This window comes from Rhamphochromis sp. 'chilingali', assembly GCF_963969265.1.
Source record: "Rhamphochromis sp. 'chilingali' genome assembly, chromosome: 7".
Lineage (NCBI taxonomy): Eukaryota > Metazoa > Chordata > Actinopteri > Cichliformes > Cichlidae > Rhamphochromis > Rhamphochromis sp. 'chilingali'.
Genome location: NC_137934.1, coordinates 625,891 through 644,487, shown reverse-complemented (window position 1 = coordinate 644,487; position 18,597 = coordinate 625,891). Strand labels below are relative to the sequence as shown.

Sequence of the window (18,597 nt, the reverse complement as noted above, 5' to 3'; positions counted from 1 at the left end):
AGAGAGTAAGATGAGATGTACTTTATTAAACCCGAATTGGGAATTATTTTGTTATTGCAGTTAATACGACCAGTACTACTACTACTACTACTAATAATAATAATAATAAGTGCCTGGTGCGTGTATAGACACACACAGATATATGCAGATGCACATGTGTGTGTGCTATACAGTGTGTTATGAAAAGCACTATTGATTAGTCAAATCGGACTCAATTATTATTCGTAATTGAAACAAAAGTTTAAAAAGTATTTTAGTTTCTTTAAATTCAAATCGTCTTCCCTGATAGCAGTGGGCAACATCCTGTCCCACGATAGACACAGACATTGTAGTTGTCTTCCATCTTCCATCCATCATTTCTAATAAACCTGCTGTTCAGCTCGACTTTTCTTCCTCCTGTAGGATCCTTTGTTTCTGTTTGGGCTCCAAAACGTTGGACTCGTCCCCCTCTTCAGATTCGACCAGCAGCTCCAACAGGAAACATGTTCTCGACAGCGTTCTCACCGTCAAACTAGTTTGAACTCACTGTATTATTTTTCCCAATCTACCTTTGTGTCCACATCGAGTCCCGTGCTTCTAGAGTTTCTACTTTTAACATTACACTTAAAACTTGTGGATCACATGACCCTGAAAACTCCTTAGTTACAGCCTTTGCTCAGCCTGCTGTGATACACAATGACTCTACAGCAGGTTCAGTGCTCTGTGGTTTCTACTGGGACAACTGACAGACTGCACTCCTGGAATTCCCTCGTGGTCTTGAGTAGCATTCCCACCTTATTGCTGAAAGACGTCTGATTGCCCAGGATGAGACTGTTCATATTTCCTCCCTTTTGCTCTTTAGCTCCAGCTCTCAGCTGTTTCCTCTGTAGATCATTCAGGACAGCAGGTTTGGTTCAGTCCAGTCACAGAGGTATATTCAGTGCCATCAGCTGTTCAGTGTAAACAATGCAGCTCACAGAAAAACAACCACATGAAAAGTGTGTGTAATACATTTCTTACTTATTAAAAGTAACTCAGAATGTGATGAAGGAAAAAACACAGGAGCTGCCTCGACTGTACTCAGAGTATTTATGCCTAAAACACTTGTTAACACAGTACAATGTAAATGTTGTTTTTTGATTACTTTAAATAACTTTAAGTTACATTTATATAAGCGCATGCAGATACTAAATTGCCCATAGGTGTGAATGGTTGTCTGTCTCTGTGTGTTGGTCCTGCGACAGACTGGCGACCTGTCCAGGGTGGACCCCGCCTCTCGCCCTGCGACAGCTGGGATAGGCTCCAGCACCCTCGCGACCCTGAAAAGGAGAAGCAGAAGCAGATGGATGGAGTTAAATCTATGACAGTTTTTAGAGCAGGGCTCCGTGATGTGAATGACCCTGAATATGTGGAGTGTTTCGTGTCCACTTTGATAAGTGAAATATTACCCAAACCACAGCTTCAGGTTAGGTGGAGCCACTGGTTTCATCTTTTAAAAACATTAAAGCTTAAGCTAAAAGCTGCAGTAGACTAAAGTACATTTCCATGTGACATGCAGTGGAGTGGTGTATGAAGTAGTGAGATATACTCAAGTACAAAACATGTACGTTACTTAAATGCATTCGACCGTCGATCATAAAAACGAGGACACACTAACGTTTTTTTCAAATCTTTCTCGTGTCCTTTCGGTGAGTTTCACCCTTAGCTAGCACAAATGAATCAACCATCATGTTAGTAACAATACTCATGTACTGATTGTTAGTGTTACTGTGCTGTTACTGTTCGGGACATTCTTCGTACCAGTGTGTGGAGTTATTGATGCTTGTGATCATGCAGAGGCGTCATTTCCATCCGGACGGTATTCTTGTCAGTTTATGGTCTTATTCCAGAATCAGTTGATTTGGTTTCTGGTCCTTTGGGGGCCTTTTGGAAAACTCCAGGTGTCACATGGCTTTTACTTAGGAGTGGGTTCCCCCACACAGGCCTGATTGGTGTTGTGCTGTTTGCCCTTCCAGAAGGTTCTCCTCTGTCCACAGAGCCGTGCTGCAGCTCCGTCAGACTCATCGTTCTGAATTTAACAGAATTCACAAGAATTTCAAGCAAACTTTTTTCTTTTTAAACTTTGTCATGATGAGTTTTTGTGTGAAGGGTTGAGGTTACAGGGAAGCCCAGCTGTCACAGGAGGAGAGGGTATGGACAGGTCGCCAGTCTGTCACAGGGCTAACAAGCACAGACATTCACACTCACATTGACACTTACACTAACGTAGCCCTGCTGTGGGAGGAAGCCATAGCACCCGGAGAGAACCCACACAGACACGGGGAGAACCCACACAGGAAGCCCCGGCCTGGTGGATCTGTGACCTCCTGTGAGACAACAGTGCTAATCACAGCACCACTGTACTGTGTTTGAAGATCAATTTAATTCATTCTGGAATAATAACATGACAAAGTGTGAACTTGACCTCTGACCTTGAGGTCATTGAGATTGAAACTTGTCAGAGTTTCAGTAGATACAGCTGTGGTATCAGTTTCAAACATCTGCCTCGTTCCTGAGTTATCACTTTCAAAACGCCGCCTGCCTTGTGATGACGATCAACCTTTGAGGGTTAAACTCGACACTCGGGCGGGCGACTATGTGAACAGTGCAGTAACTGAGTTCAATGAGCAAACAGGACAAACCTCCTGTTTATTTAAATATTATATATAATATCATTGAAATATAAACTTTGCTCTTTCAAGCTGAATTCCAGCAAAGCACAAAAAGTGAGGAACAAAGAAGATTGTTGGTCAAGTCGAGGAGCAACAGCGAGTTTAGCAGCACAAGCCAAGCAGGCTCTGCCTCTAGTATCAGATCTCCAATTAATAACTGGAGCAACCTTAATAAATTCCCATTTTCATGGACATTACCTCCGATGGTCCTTACAGAGCTGTAGGTGGTACAGAGTGAGGTTTATTCGTTCTGTCTCTGCATTTATATAAAAGGTCAGAAGTAGTTTGTTAAGAATGTCAAGAGACAGTTTTTATAAACGAGTACATCAAGACTGGAATAATACCCAAGTCACGAACAGTGTCGGGAGGGTAGCCCTGAGTAACATGAAGATCAGATCGATTCTCATTACTACAAGTTCTCCGTGGCAGGTAGGACATGTATGTTATGCAAGTCTTCTGTTTGAGGGTTAGAATGATGGCAGGATGCTGTAAACGGACCAAACTTCAGTCAGGAGAACAACTGAGATAATCCATCCACATTACGAGGTTAGTCATTAATATACTGCAACAACATGGGAATTTTTTTTAATTCCTTACTTAGTTTACTTAAAGATTCCTTTATATTTTCTAAGAAAAGCAAAGACAGGTTACGGGGATTACTGGGAGCACAAGAGCTCACTGCGGATCAAGACTGGCATTGAAAGATGCTCAAACACAATACTGTTCAAGCTGAGGACCAGTCCTGCTGACAAGTGCCGGCTTCTGTCATCTGTCAGAGAACAAAAGTCCTTGACTGACTTGATGTGAACGGTTTGTGATCAACAGCAATCCAGACTGTAACACGGGGGGAGTATTTTGGAGCAGGAATGACGGCGAAGAATGAGATTAGTTACTCTTTCATCTTCAAAGTTCAAGGTGACTGAATTGATTGGATGTCTAGTGTCATGTGAGGTCCCTGCCTTTGGATTAATGAATGGCAAATATAGCAAACTGCAGCATCCACCATCCAACAAAGAGACCCAGGGCCCGCCACACCCAGGGCCCGCCACACCCAGGGCCCGCCACACCCAGGGCAATCAGTGACTGCACTATCACACACACACACCAACCTTAACTATTTTATTTCTACTTATTTAGTTTATCTCAATCTGTCCACTCAGGTTAGCAACATCACAAGAAGATTTCTATAATCCGCTGGCTTTGTCGAGTGCATGATGCACCCACATCCTTCTCCACGTGAACCCCACTCTATTTAGCAGGGTGACACGTTATTAGGCCTGACATAATCAAGGTTAATAGAATTCTTCAGGCGTCTGGAACCCAGAACGATGTAGTCCCACCAGCAGAGAAATAGTAATCCTCCAGCACAACACCTGCAATAAAAACTAAAAACAACAATAATAAACACACCAGGGGAAACCTGAAGAATCAGCACAAATGCAAACACAGTCAAAGCTATGATCTTTGTGCTTCACTCTCTCTCTGAATGTGGGAAAATACAACAAGATTATTTTATGACCCCTGTGAAACCAGAGCTTACACTGGTGATACTGGTAATAGCATGACAACACTGTTTATGCTGATATTTGATTTCCACAGTACAGAGGGATGAAAGCTCGGAGGATGGAGAGCAGACAGACTGACACATGTGAGTTTAAAAATGTGCAGAAAAGGAAGACTGTGGCGTGCGTGTCGGTGCTAATGTGAGGAGTCCAAGGTTGGATGCAGGAGTGGAAAGGCGATTGGGCATCTGTTAATGGAAAACTGTAAATTGTAGGCATCCGTTTTAAAGGCAGCACCAGGAAAACACTCATTTATCTATCTGTTCATTCATTTTTTAATCCAACTTCAATTTTCCTCTACAGTGGTTTTAGTAAGATTGTAACTGCCAGCAAATGCACAGCACCATCAACACTGCTGGATTTATTAATGTTTGGAAAAGCTGGCTATCAGTGAGGGATAAGCCTCCATGTACATGATGGGTCAGTTTAATCGTTCACATTTTCTCCTCACTGAGATCAACTTTCTACTCCACAGTCACTGTGTAACCCTGTGTGTAAATACAAATGAAAAATGCATCATGCTTTTATCTGGCTCATGACGCATTGTCAGTTTCCATATCAGTGTCAGGCCTGACTGTGACATCAAGTCAAGCTTTATCTGCAGGGGCGGGCAGACGGCGAATAGAAAAGCCTCTCGCCTCTAACATTCATGTATTTTAAATCTCATTCGGATCAAATTGTTTCCATCATTACATTTATAATAATAATGTAACAAGCAGTTTAGTGTGTGATTACTTGTTTTTTAAAGAACAGGATATTCAAGTGAATAATTGAAGGTCGTAATCGACATTCTGAAATATTCAGTCTTTTTAGACCAACTCCACTGATTCATGGCTCCATCAACATCCATTCTGTCTCCCTTCTTAATGTGAGCATGTGGATGTAGGCCACATGTTGCAGTGAGTCGGCACTGATGGCCTTCTGCCCTGGACAAGCTGGATGTAAGCCTTAAGTGGCCCAAATGCAAAAAAGTAATTAGGAACCAAATATGACAAATGTGTAGTAAATATTAGGGGTGCTACGATACGCAAAATTCACGGTTCGGTTCGATACTTTGGTGTCACGGTTCGATATTTTTTCGATACAAAAAAATGTTCATGCTTTTTTAATTTGTCATTTATTCAAATTATAAATAGATATTTTAACTCAAAAGTACAGTTTTTAATATTTAATGTTGCTGAAACAACAAAGGGATAAAAAACTAAATCTAACTGATTGAGGAATCACTCATCATTGGAAAAGAGAGTTTATTACAGAGAAATGGCTCTTTCAAAATAAAAGCTCTACTATACGCTTCTTCTGGGCTATATTCTCAGCAGCATATTAAACATATCAGGTCCCCATAAGGAGAATCCTGTGCTAACGGCTGTCTAAATGACTCGGGTAAAGTTTGTAGCATGCTGCTTGTTGTTTTTGTCTGCTTCCACTTGTCTTTGCACTAGGATGATGTCGGAGTAAATGTGCAGTCATATTCGTTGTGTTCTCACTAGTGCTGTCAGCCTTAATCTGAAATGACGTTAACGCCACAACACGGCCAATCTCCTTAACGAGCTACCGCGGATCGCCCCGTGCGTGGGGCTGGACGGCCAACACGTTAACGAGCTAACTGCGCTAACACACTAGTTCCCACCCATGTAATTGAGCATTGCGTGGCACATCCAACATACTGTTTTACTTTAGTCCATGACGCGCTTAGGGTCATACGTCACATGAAGACCAAAATAGTTCCAAAGGTCAGATCTGAATGAGGGTGGGGGAGGTTCAATTTGCCATGTTGCAACGGGCTTAGCTTCTGTCTTGCTAGCTTGCGCTGCGCTCACTGGATCTGCGCTGGACAGTGCAGCCTAGGCGGAGTAGTCGAACGCAGATCCACTGAGCGCTCAACACAGACAGCATCATCAGAAGGAAAGTTGATAAAATAAATTTAAAATGTTGTATTGTTCATACATATGCGTACCGAACCGAAAGCACTGTATCGAACGGTTCAATATCGATACGAGTATCGTTGCACCCCTAGTAAATATGCACTGGTTTCCTTAACTATGCTCGACATTTATAGCACATTAACAGCATCTGAGCGTCATGTCGTTAAGAAAAAGGGGGAAAAAACCAAGCAAATAATTGAGAGCTGTATCTCGCCCTGCAGTCGTCGCTTCTACTGTTTGTCAGAAACAAGAAGAAAAGGCTGAGGTGTTTCAAACTGTGCAAGAACTGGACTGGAAATCAGTGGCGACAGTTCTTATGGAGTGATAGATGCAGATTTTACATTTCTGGTTCAATAGATGAAAAGAGGTCGGGATTGAGATGCGACAGTGAGTGTGTGAATGCGACTGGTTCCTATACAGCACTTTGCTACTCTGAGCATTCAAAGCGCACAACTTGCCTTAGTCACACATTCACACAAGCTCTATTGTCTACAGTCACACTCTGATGGACGTATCAGAGTGCAGCTTTGAGTTTGTGTCTTGCCCGAGGATATTTGGGCTGCAGCCAGGGATCGAACTACCAACCTTCCAATGAGGAAATGACCTGCTACAGCCACCCCACCCGTGCAAAGCCATCTGTAAAACATGGTGGAGGCCACGTCGTGGTTCGGCACTGCAGACAGTAGTCTGGGGGATTGATTGACAGCGGCTTCGTTTTTCAGGATGACAGTGATCCCAAACATACTGCTGTGGCGTGGGTGTGGTCTCTGGCCGGCTGCAGAGGGGTGACGCAGTGAGCTCGGGGCGGCGCAGGGGCGGGGTGAACAGGTGTGCTGGGACATGAGTGTGATTATGTCTCTTTATATGTTCACAGTGACAGTCAGAGGGGCAGAGACGTGAGAGCGGAACAGGAGTGTCTGTGTCCCAGTGACAACAAAAACCACAGTGTGATCACATTCGAAAATAAAGTAGTGCTGTCATCACGTCCGCGTCCTGTCTATGCTTAACGGGTCCAGCGTTACAACTGCCAGTGAGGTCAAAGCATACCTGGGTAGAAAAACAGGAAATGGGTTAGACATGGGCACCCCTGAGCCCAGACCCCACATTACTGAAGCAGTGTAGGATCAACTTATGAGAGCCATTTATGAACTACTGCGTTTATATTGGAAAGGTTAGTATATTCAGGTGCCCACTGAGGAAACAGGGGAATGGCCTTTGACCACATTCTCTGTCGCAGGAATGCCACTAGTGAAAAAATGAAGTGTTGTGTAAGTGATGTTCAACCGGGAGAGGAATTGCAATTCATGTCCACTGAACAATAAAGAGGAAGTGGAGGCAAAGATGTTTGGACTTTGAGTCTTTGTAGCGCACAGCTGTGCAACACATGACTGCTGCGGTCATGTGGCACCAAGTACCAGTTTAATGGAAAGCCCTGGACCAGGCTTTGGAAAGTCCTTCAAGAAGCCTGGAGAAATAATCCTGAGTAGTACCTTAATTAATTACAAGAAACCTTGAGAAAGGGTCAAGTCTGGATTGGAGAATAAAGTGGTAATGGTGGAACTGGCAGTGAATTGGAAATACTGTGTTTTTCTTGTACACTGTATGTTTCAATACATTGCTGCACTTGTTTCCAAGTATAGAATAAGTATGGAATAAATAGGTGGCTGAGCCTTATACAGTATTGTATGGTTTATCCTACGTCCTAAATATTCTATATCTACAGACACAAACATGGATGTCAAACCTCAACATTGAAGTTTACCTGAAGCCCACACACACAGGGACCAGTACCTCCTCCTTCACTCCCACCACCCTCTGGAACACAAACTTGGAGTAATCAGGTTCCCTCTGAAACATGCAGTCATCCTAGTTGGGCTTACCCCAGAGAAACTCAGGAGAGTTTTCTCCAAGCACGACATCCCAGTTTACTTCAGACCCAGCAACACGCTCAGAAACTGGTTCATCCCAAAGACAAAACTCCAAAACACAAACTTAACAATGTGGTGTATCCCAGACCTCTACATCGGAGAGACCAAACAGCCACTTCACAAACGCACAACACAGAAGAGCCACCTCCACAGGACAAGACTCAGCAGTCCATCTGTATCTAAAGGTCAAAGGTCACTCTTTGAGGATGCCAATGTTCACATGTTGGACTAAGAAGACAGATGGTTTGAGAGAGGAGTGAAAGAAGCATCTATGTCCACTGTGAGCGACCATCTTTGAACAGAGGCGGGGCTTACAACACCAACTGTCTTCCCAGACGCCTTAACGCCCACTCGCATCCTGGGCCATCTGACCTCAGGAAATCACATGATAGGGTGGGGCCAGGTTTCACAATGAGCTCACCTGAAACCCTGGCTTATTGTGACCCTCACCCAGTTTCACACCTTGGCTCATGTGATTAGGTAGAGGGTCAATAGGGGGTCCAAGACCCACTTAGGGACACTCCCATAGGGCTTCAAATCTGGGACTGTCCACCAGTTGCTCTTAGAGCTGAAGAAGCTTCCACGTCCTCATTTTAGGTTTGAAGGCGTTTTAGTAGATGAAGGTGAAAGGCTTCAACATGAACCGAGCTGCGGTCTGGGGAAGGCATCGAAGGGGGCTGGCAGCGGTTCCCGGGCCTGGCAGGCAGGGAGGGTGGGGCACGAGAACGAACAGCTTGTAGAACTGGGGGAACATATGTAGATGAGAACCGGGAAGCCATTCATGTGTCTGAAACTGGGTTCCACTCTTGTCATCGACACCAGACTGTCAGCTGCTCTACCTTCTGACACGACTCAAGCTCAGTTGAACTAAGTTGCCAGTGGTAGCTTATGTGGTTTTTATTCTCATCCCATTTATTTGATATCCTCTGTCCTTCCAGACTGACCTTTATGGTCTTAATAAAATGGTCTATATTGACATTAAAGGAATAGAAAGATGGTGCTATGGCTTATGGGCAGGTACAGGCTCAGCTCACCTTTTCACTGAACAGTGAATGTGCCCGTCCACTACAAAATTCTAATTCAAAATGCACTTCTGTCTTTTTAATTAAACTCTAGTGCAGTTTGGAGGCTATTTGACCTTTACTGCCCTATCTTTATGGGGAATGCCACAGGTCATTTCTATGCATATATTACTGGATTACCTGCCTCCCTTTTCCTCTTGATGATCCTTGAGGCTTTACAGATTAAGGACAGGTTTGGGTCTTAAGTATAGCCTATTTTTAATCTGCTATGTGGGGAGTATTTTAAGGCAGGAGAGCTCTAATATTTAAGGCTTTAGTTAAGACAATTAGGGAGAGTTGGGTTTTTTTTAATGTCATGATAGTAACATAAAAATGCAGTGCTTAAAAAATATCATCATCAGCAGCCACCAGAGCCAATAGTTTTTTAAAGAGTTTTTAAATTATTATTAAATATTTCAGATCTCTGCCTTTTTCTGGTGGCGCAGGCCTCAATCCAAATCACCACATCAAGTCAATCACTGCATTCCCTGAAGGACTTGACTGGCTTCCAAAAAATGCTGAGTAAAAAATTTTTCTTTGCAAAACGAAGTCAAAGTTACTAATTCAATTCAATGCAACTTTATTTATAGAGAAGCAAATCACAACAACAGTCGCTTTATGTTGTAAGGTACGTTATTACAGCAAAATAAGAAAATCAAAAATAAGATTTGTTCAGTTATTCACTGGAAAACTTTTCATAGAAACAAAAAGAAAAATTGATGTTATGCATTAATACAGAAAAACACACATACAGGTCAGTTTAGTATGAGAGTAACTGTGTAAACCGACACCAGGGATGCTGACACACATTTATCTGTGCACGATGTACAAATTTGTGATTATTTTTTTCCTTTGTTGAATCAGAATATTTCATTAATCCCTAAGAAAATGTGTGGTTACAATCGCTCCAAGACAATAAGAGCAGTAACAAACTGAAATAAATTATAGACAATCCTGAGCATCGTCCGACAGATGTTCAAAGATCTCAGACGCCTCCAAAAATAGAGACGAGTCTGGGCCTTCCTGTAGAGGGCAGTGGTCAGTCCAGTTTACTGTCAAAGTGTACTCTAAGGTATTAATACTCCTCCACATCGCCCCCCTCGACTGAAACAGGCGTCCTCCTAATGTCCACAATCAAATCTTTGGTATTTGTCACGTTGAACTATAGATGATTCTGCTTGTACCACATGACACAGCAGCCAACCACAGCCCGGTACTCTAGCTCATCACCCTCACTGATGCATCCGTCCACTGCAGAGAAGTAAAGAAACCAAAACTAAACTCAAAAGTCATCATCCATCCAATTCGCGGTTACAGGATTAGACTTGGTAACCTGTGATGTGATGGACTCGCATTTTCCAAAACTGTTTCTTGACATCTTTTATTAAATTCAAGGATCACTTGGTCTTAACACCCGTTGGTTTGACACTGATTGAAGAACGACACAAAGGGCTGTGTGCCTTTACGTTGCAGGAGGCCTTGTAGCTGTAGCTTAGAGCAATTTTTGTTAGTTGGTTTTGTTTGTTGGGTTTTTTGTCATGTTTAATGTTGTGTATGAATAAAGTGCCCTGTATGGACACTGTGTAAGCCTGGGCTCCATGTCTTGCCTGGCTACAGTCAATGCTGGCTGCAGCACATTTGGCTGCCATTTCTCCTCTACAGGCATGTGAGAGTACGATAACACACTGCTGTTTAACACATGATGACATGCAGCATGGACCCTACTGCAAGCCCCTCACGTTCTGGCACAGGTGGTTTTTGTACTGTGGTGGAGAATCATCCACAGTTTTCATCCTTTATGCACGTTACATACACACATCACAAATGTTTTTCCCTCACTTCTGGAAAGTGAAGCGTCACATAGAGAGAAACTTCCACGTGGACCTGTACTTCTCACACTCTTTAGCTTTTAGTGTTTAATAGCTGCAGGTGACAGGAGGTTATTGTGACATCAATGCATCTGCATGATTCATGTGGCTTGCATGAATGTCCAGCAACAGGAGGATTGAAGAACTATGGAACAGATTGGGGATGTAGAGAGTTCCAGGACAAAGAAAGATTGACCCCTGTTAGCTAGCCATTCTGTATCAAGAGTATTTTGACTAACAGCTCAGTGAGGATCTGTGCAGATGTAGTTGTCGAGCTGTGGTTTGAGATTAGCTGGAGCTGGTTCGGTTCAGTGTGATGAGCACTGCTGCTGTGTGTTACTGATGCATCCCATAGCCTGTTTGTGTCTGATGAAAGCGATCACCTCATGGTAATAGAATTGATCAAACCTAGAATCTGCATGTGTTACAAATGAACATAAGATACAGACGTGGAAGCAGATCTGGCTACAGGTGTTAGAGGAGGTCGGTTTGGTTGGTGGCAGTCCCACCTACAGACAGTATGTGGGTAGCATATAGGGTTGCCAACTCCCTGAAAAATAAATAAGGGACACCTCGTGGCCAGGGCCGGGCGACCCAGTTGTCTTCACCCTTCCCAGTGTGGTGAATTTTCTAGCTCTTTTTTTGTGTGTGAAATTATTTTTTTAACCCTTTGACTTGAATTTGATTTAAGTAGATGCATATTCTATTCTTTGTGATATGAACACATGTGAAACAAATGATCATTTAGCCATTTATTTTTAGCTCAAAATGACAACATTAACACAGTAAAACAGGTCTCTTTCTTAAACAGAAGCCTGTCATGCTTAACTTTTGAGAATATAAGTAAATCTTTCTTTAAAAGAACTCTGTCCTGCTTAACTTAAAATAATAGAAAACAATAGAAAGAAAAACATTCTTGTAACAGTGCACATTTAGTGCATTTAGTACAATTGGCTTCAGCTGAGGTATTATTTCAGCTTTTCTAATGCTAATCAGCTGCTCCTGTTTGTAAACCCGCTTGTTCCCATGATTACGCATCTTAACTCATCATCATTATTCATCTATGTATTACTTTTATGTATTAGTCATCTATTTGTAATCATCTATCCTTGCAGTTGTTTATTACACAAAATAAATTATATTATCACACTTCTGGCCACATAGCGCTGATATTCACTGCACATGCCCATATTAACGTTTTCCAGCCAGGTGTTTTCCTTTTCCCATTCTTCCCTTTCTCTGAACAAACATTGCTGCTCTAACGCTGGGCTCACACTGTGCGGTTTTAGGCCCATTTTGAGACGATTTTTGAGTGATCGGACCGATTTTGGCCTTCATCGTGCGTCGTGTAGTATACGTGGGGTAACGAGAAGTGATTAACACCTCACGACCAGCTCCCGATCATCAATCGCTCGTGAGGGTGTCACCACAGCCGCTCACACTGCTCACGCGCAAACACGTAAACGTTGGTGTAAAAGACGGAGCAGCACGGCTGTGCAGCGTGTGATCTGGACACAAGCGATGGAGGCACAACTTGTAGAACTTTGGAAAGCTCATCCGAGCCTTTTCGATGTGGCATCACAAAATTATCACGACCACAACAACCGTGAAAATAGTTGGATTTACATCGCTGCTCAATCACAGCTGCCTGATTAATGTTTTTCATTAGCAATTTAGCAAAGTTGATGGTGGTGGTGTGTCTGTGTGACTGAAAGACAGAGAGAGCGAGCGACAGATTTTCTGTTATAACCTTCATTTTATGGAGGCACAGTGTGAGCACTCAGGTCGCATCAGAGCATCGGGCGGTATAGTGTGAGACCTGCATCGTGACCTATGAACTTCTAACCCCTGCGAGTCAATTGTGCAGTTTGAGCAGGAGCTGAATAACGTGACTGAAAAAATCGCACAGTGTCTGCCCAGCTTTAGGTGTACTGTCGTCCGAGACTTGCACCGCAGTGTCGGCGTTTGTTTCCCTGTTGGCCATGCTTCTTGTTGTGGTCATCTGTTGTCTTCCGGTATTTTCTCCGCAAGCGACCTTTCCTCGACCAATGAGATGAGCGGTAATCTGAATTGTCATACTCGAATTGTCATTAGTGTGCTGTCAGCTCATTGGTCACAAAGCAGGAGAGGGGCTGGGAATTATGTTTTCAAACAAAGCGTTAATTCCATTAACATTTATAGACTACTTTTGATTCTCACTGTATTACGGGACAAAGTGCGTCCCTTATTAGCTCAATACGGGACGTGTACTTTTGTTTCGAAATACGGGACGATTCCGTATTTTAAGGGACGGTTGGCAACCCTAGTAGCATAGGCATTGCTATGAGATCTGTACTGAACCTCTGAGTTCTCAGTTACTAGCTGGTCAGACACCACTGTAACCCTCCCCCAGCTCCAGGCTGTTCCCAGTGCACATGCCAGTGAGGTGTTTCAGATAATCAGCACTGCTCAAATGTATTCTGTGCTGACTTGGGAAGAACATGCACTGGTACAATCGTTTTTTAAACCCTGTTGTCAGTGCGTTGAAGTTCTGTTGTAAGGTGTTACAGTGTTTTTGATGTTGTACTCTGCATCATGATAAACGAAGAAATAAATCTAAAACCTCTGACACCTGGATCTGTGATAACAGATACTCCAAAGAGAAAAGAGCCTTGCAAAGCTAACTATCGGCAGTTATAGCGTCTTTGTGTGCTCCTGTAAAATGAGATGTAAATGTGGCAATTTTAACAGCCTGATTTATTCATGAAAAGGCCAAAGAGATGAATGCTAATACTGCAAAACTGCTTTGCCCTTGGCCAGGGCACATTGACAAACAAGTGACTCAGTGAAAGAATTAACAACTTCATTAAGTTACCTGACAGCACATCCAGTTCTGCATCCCTTTGTGTGTGCTGGCTGCTGCAAGCCTTATCTGTTGCTACATAAGGTACCGAAGATGCGTTTTCTGACTTTAAAGAACCTGTAAAGGCGGAGCTTGAATGGTTTTAAGGAAAGATCTGAGAATGGTTGTTCAAGCTAAGAGCCTGAAAATGTAAGTCAAGCCAAAGTTTCACCACTGAGAGGAAATCCAGTGTGTGATTGGTTTGGTGGTATGAAATGATTAGTGTGTTTCTGCATCGACATCAAAACCCAAAGTGGTGAGCAGCTGCGAGACACAGTAGTGCTGAGGGGGTCCTGCTGTATTGATTGCTGATAGTAGGTATCAGTTTTCCATTGGACTTAAATCTGTGAAATGCTAAAGAGGCAGTCAAAGCAATCTGCAGCCATGCTGTCAGTCTGACGATTTCTCAGCTGCCATGACTTAGAGTGCTTGATCAATGAGAGCTGAGCTTTCTGTTTCACACAGACAAAGGTGGCAGATCTGCTGGCAGATTATTTATGATAACATACATTTTCTTTGTGTAGATTATGTGATCATCACAGTGCTTATTTGACTAAGGTCAGTTCACAGGACAAAGACAGTAAATGTGAGGAACATGAAACAAATCTCTGGACATTTCCAGGACAATGGAGGAGCCACAGAGTCTGCTGGCCGGGGGTGGGCTAACGACTTGAATCTGTTTTTTAACAGATTTGACAATGGCCCACTTATCACCTCTCCCACCCCCCAAGTTCCATTAACCCCCCCTCCATTTGCCGCCCCCCTCCGGGTGCAATGCCATTGTCACCTGAGCTCTCCTCTCAACACAACCCTGCTTCACCCCTATCCACACATCTATCCACAACAAAGCGAGCCCCACCCCCCACTCCAGCCCAGCCTCACATCTGCTTCACAGCTGATCAGGTGAGAAATCAGCTCAAGAGGACGAAGGCAAGGAAGGCAGCAGGTCCGGATGGAATCTGCTCCAGACTGCTCAGGGACTGTGCAGACCAGCTCTGTCAGGTGGCCCTGTACATCTTCAACCTGAGCCTGAGCCTGGAGAGGGTTCCTGAACTGTGGAAGACTTCTTGTGTGGTTCCGGTGCCACAAATCGCACACCCCAGGGAGCCCAACCACTTCAGGCCTGTTGCCTTGACTTCTCATCTGATGAAGACCATGGAAAGGCTCATCCTGCACCACCTTCAGCCACTGGTGGGCTCAGTGTTGGACCCCCTGCAGTTCGCCTACCGTTCTGGAATTGGGGTGGATGACGCTGTTTTTTGACTTCTCCAGTGCTTTCAGAATCAGAATCAGAATCAGAATCAGAAAGGGGTTTATTGCCAAATGTTGAGCAGGTTTACAACATTAGGAAATTGCTGAGGTGCTTCAGTGCAAACATAGTGTCATAAATAGCACTTAAATAGACATGAAAAAATAAAAGTAGGGATAAGAATTAAAAGTGCTACGTAGAAAGATATGTGCATGAGCTATACATGAGATATATACATGAGAATAAGAATTAAGAGTGCTACGTTGAAAGATATATACATGAGTGCAGGTGGTGATCAGTGCCAAACATGGAATGATGCAGTGACACAGCGTAGGGTCATGTGTTAGTGGTGGGAACAGTCATATGGTTATTGTTCATGTGTCCAACAGCAGAGGGGAAGAAACTGTTCTTATGGCGAGAGGTTCTGGTGCGAATGGACCGGAGCCTCCTGCCTGAGGGGAGCAGGTCAAACAGACTGTGTCCAGGGTGAGAAGGGTCAGCTGAGATCCGGGCTGCACGCCGCAGAGTCCTGGAGGTGTACAGGTCCTGCAGAGATGGGAGTCTGCAGCCAATCACCTTCTCAGCAGAGCGCACAACACGCTGCAGTCTCTGTTTGTCCCTGATAGTGGCTCCAGCGTACCACACGGTGATGGAGGAGGTGAGGATGGACTCGATGATTGCAGTGTAGAATTGCATCATCGTCCGTGTTGGCAGGTTGAATTTCTTCAGCTGCCTCAGGAAGTACATCCTCTGCTGGGCTTTCTTAATGACGGAGGTGATGGTGGGCTCCCACTTCAGGTCCTGGGTGATGGTGGTACCCAGGAAGCGGAATGAGTCCACAGAGGTGATGGGGGTGTCAGTCAGGATGATGGGGGGGAGTGGGGCTGTGTGCTTCCTGAAGTCCACAATAATCTCCACTGTCTTCTGGGCATTCAGCACCAGGTTGTTGTGGCTGCACCAAGACACCAGACGTTCAACCTCCCTCCTGTAGGCAGACTCGTCCCCGTCCGAGATGAGTCCAATAACGGTGGTGTCATCTGCAAACTTGATTAGCTTGACAGACTGGTGGGTGGAGGTGCAGCAGTTGGTGTACAGGGAGAAGAGCAGAGGAGAAAGAACACAGCCTTGAGGGGAGCCGGTGCTGATGGTCCGGGAGTCCGAGACATTCTTTCCCAGCCTCACATGCTGCTTCCTGTCCGTCAGGAAGTCAGTGATCCACCGGCAGATGGGATCAGGCACATTCATCTGGGAAAGCTTGTCTCGGAGATGGTCTGGAAGGATGGTGTTGAAGGCAGAGCTGAAGTCCACAAACAGGATCCTGGCGTAGGTTCCTGGGGAGTCCAGATGCTGCAGGATGAAGTGTAGGGCCATGTTGATGGCGTCGTCTACAGACCTGTTGGCTCTGTATGCAAACTGCAGGGGGTCCAGGAGGGGGGCCGTGAGGGTCCTGAGATGGGAGAGAACTAGGCGCTCAAAAGACTTCATGACCACAGATGTCAGAGCCACGGGTCTGTAGTCATTTAGTCCAGTGATCCTAGGTTTCTTGGGGACAGGGATTATGGTGGAGGACTTGAAGCAGGCAGGCACATGACATGCCTGCAGTGAGGAGTTGAAAATGCCAGAAAACACTGGGGCCAGCTCGTTTGCACAGTGTCTGAGGGTGGCAGGAGACACACCGTCTGGGCCGGGAGCTTTCCGAGCATTCAGGTTCTGTAACGCACTGAAGCACCAGGGCGACCATACGCGGCGCCATCTTGGTTCAACACCATCCAACCCACACTACTGAGAGGGAAGCTGGAGGGAGCCGGAGTAGGCAAACAGCCAACTGCATGGACCATCGACTACCTTACCAACAGACCACAGTATGTGAGGCTCCATGACTGTGTGTCCGAGGCGGTAATCTGCAGCACGGGGGCGCCACAGGGCACGGTTCTCTCACCTTTCCTGTTCAGACTTCTGTTATAATTCGGACGATTGCCATCTACAGAAGTTCTCAGATGATACAGCCATCATTGGATGCGTATCAGACGGGAATGATCAGGAATACAGGGGGGTCATCAGTGACTTTGTTGGTTGGTGTGAGACCAACGTACTCCAAATCAACACCAGCAAGACAAAGGAGATGATCATAGACTTCAGGAGGAAGTCACCCCCTGCAACACCGGTGAACATCCAAGGGAAAGACATTGAGATAGTGGACTCTTATAAGTACCTGGGTGTTCACCTCAACAATAAACTGGACTGGACAACAAATACAGACGTCCTGTATAAGAAGGGCCAGAGTCGACTCCACCTGCTGAGGAGACTGAGGTCCTTTGGAGTCTGCAGGACTCTGTTAAGGACATTCTATGACACTGTGGTAGCATCTGCCCTTTTCTATGCAGTGGCCTGCTGGGGGAGCGGATGCACGGACAGGGACAGGAGCAGCATTGACAAACTGGTGCGGAGGTCTGGCTCCGTGCTGGGATGCCCCCTGGAGTCTGTGGAGGTGGTTGGTGAGGGGAGGATGTTAGTAAAGCTGACATCCATCATGAACAACCCACATCACCCACTGCATGAGTCTGTGAGTGGGCTGAGCAGCTCCTTTAGTCAGAGACTGAAACACAGGAAGCTGCAGGAAGGAGCGCTTTCACAGATCATTCATCCCAACAGCAGTTAGGCTCTATAACTCCTCAATCACGATGTCATGAGTCACTGGACACTGTGAACATCCACGGTCACCACTTCATGCATAATGGACCCTCCATGACCTTCCAAGCTATATAGTTTATGTCTTCCATATTTCCAACTATATCCATAATCACATACTGTGTGTGCTACCATTGTATATAGTGTATCTTACTTTTTTTCATTGATTGTACTTAATTGTATTTTTGTATTTCCTTCATATATCTGTACCTGAGCTGAGGTGACGCAAAAATGTCCCCGTTGTGGGATCAATAAAGTCTTATCTTATCTTATTCTCACTATTTTCTATGCGCATTTCTCAGTGTTCACTAAACACAACATTGATATCAGACCTCATTGTTAATCCTCATGGGCACCGTTTGTAGAGTGAAACATGCTGAAATTAACTGCAACATTTTTTCACATGTAGCTCAAAACCGTACAGAAAATGTTTTTTTCAAGTCATTCTTTACAACATTTAGCAAAATACTGGTAATACCAAAATCTGACCCCTACCAGCACACTTTTGCACCGGAGGTTTTCATAAAGCTTTTATTTATTTTAATTATTTTAGATTTAACATTAAAACTGTTTTTTAAATATAAAAACTTAGAATTATTTTACTAAATGTTGTAAAAAAATGACTCAAAAAAGACATGTTTTTGTAAGGTTTTGAGCTAAATGTGGAAAAATGTTGCCGTTAACTTCAACATGTTTCACTTTACAAACGGTGCGTCAAATAATCCTCATGGTGGCAAAAACATCT

General features: G+C 44.3%; 2 protein-coding genes across 3 annotated transcripts in view; one reads left to right on the top strand and one right to left on the bottom strand.

Annotated features, from left to right (window-relative positions):
* Positions 1-11,959, bottom strand: part of mrps33 (mitochondrial ribosomal protein S33) — a 339,553-nt gene extending 327,594 nt beyond the window's left edge. Inside the window, exon 1 of the mRNA XM_080887336.1 lies at positions 11,953-11,959. The gene's annotated coding sequence lies outside the window, so the exon portion shown is untranslated. The remainder of the gene's footprint in view (positions 1-11,952) is intronic.
* lmo3 (LIM domain only 3) overlaps positions 1-18,597 on the top strand; it is a 52,748-nt gene that overhangs the window by 7,692 nt on the left and 26,459 nt on the right. The window lies entirely within an intron of this gene.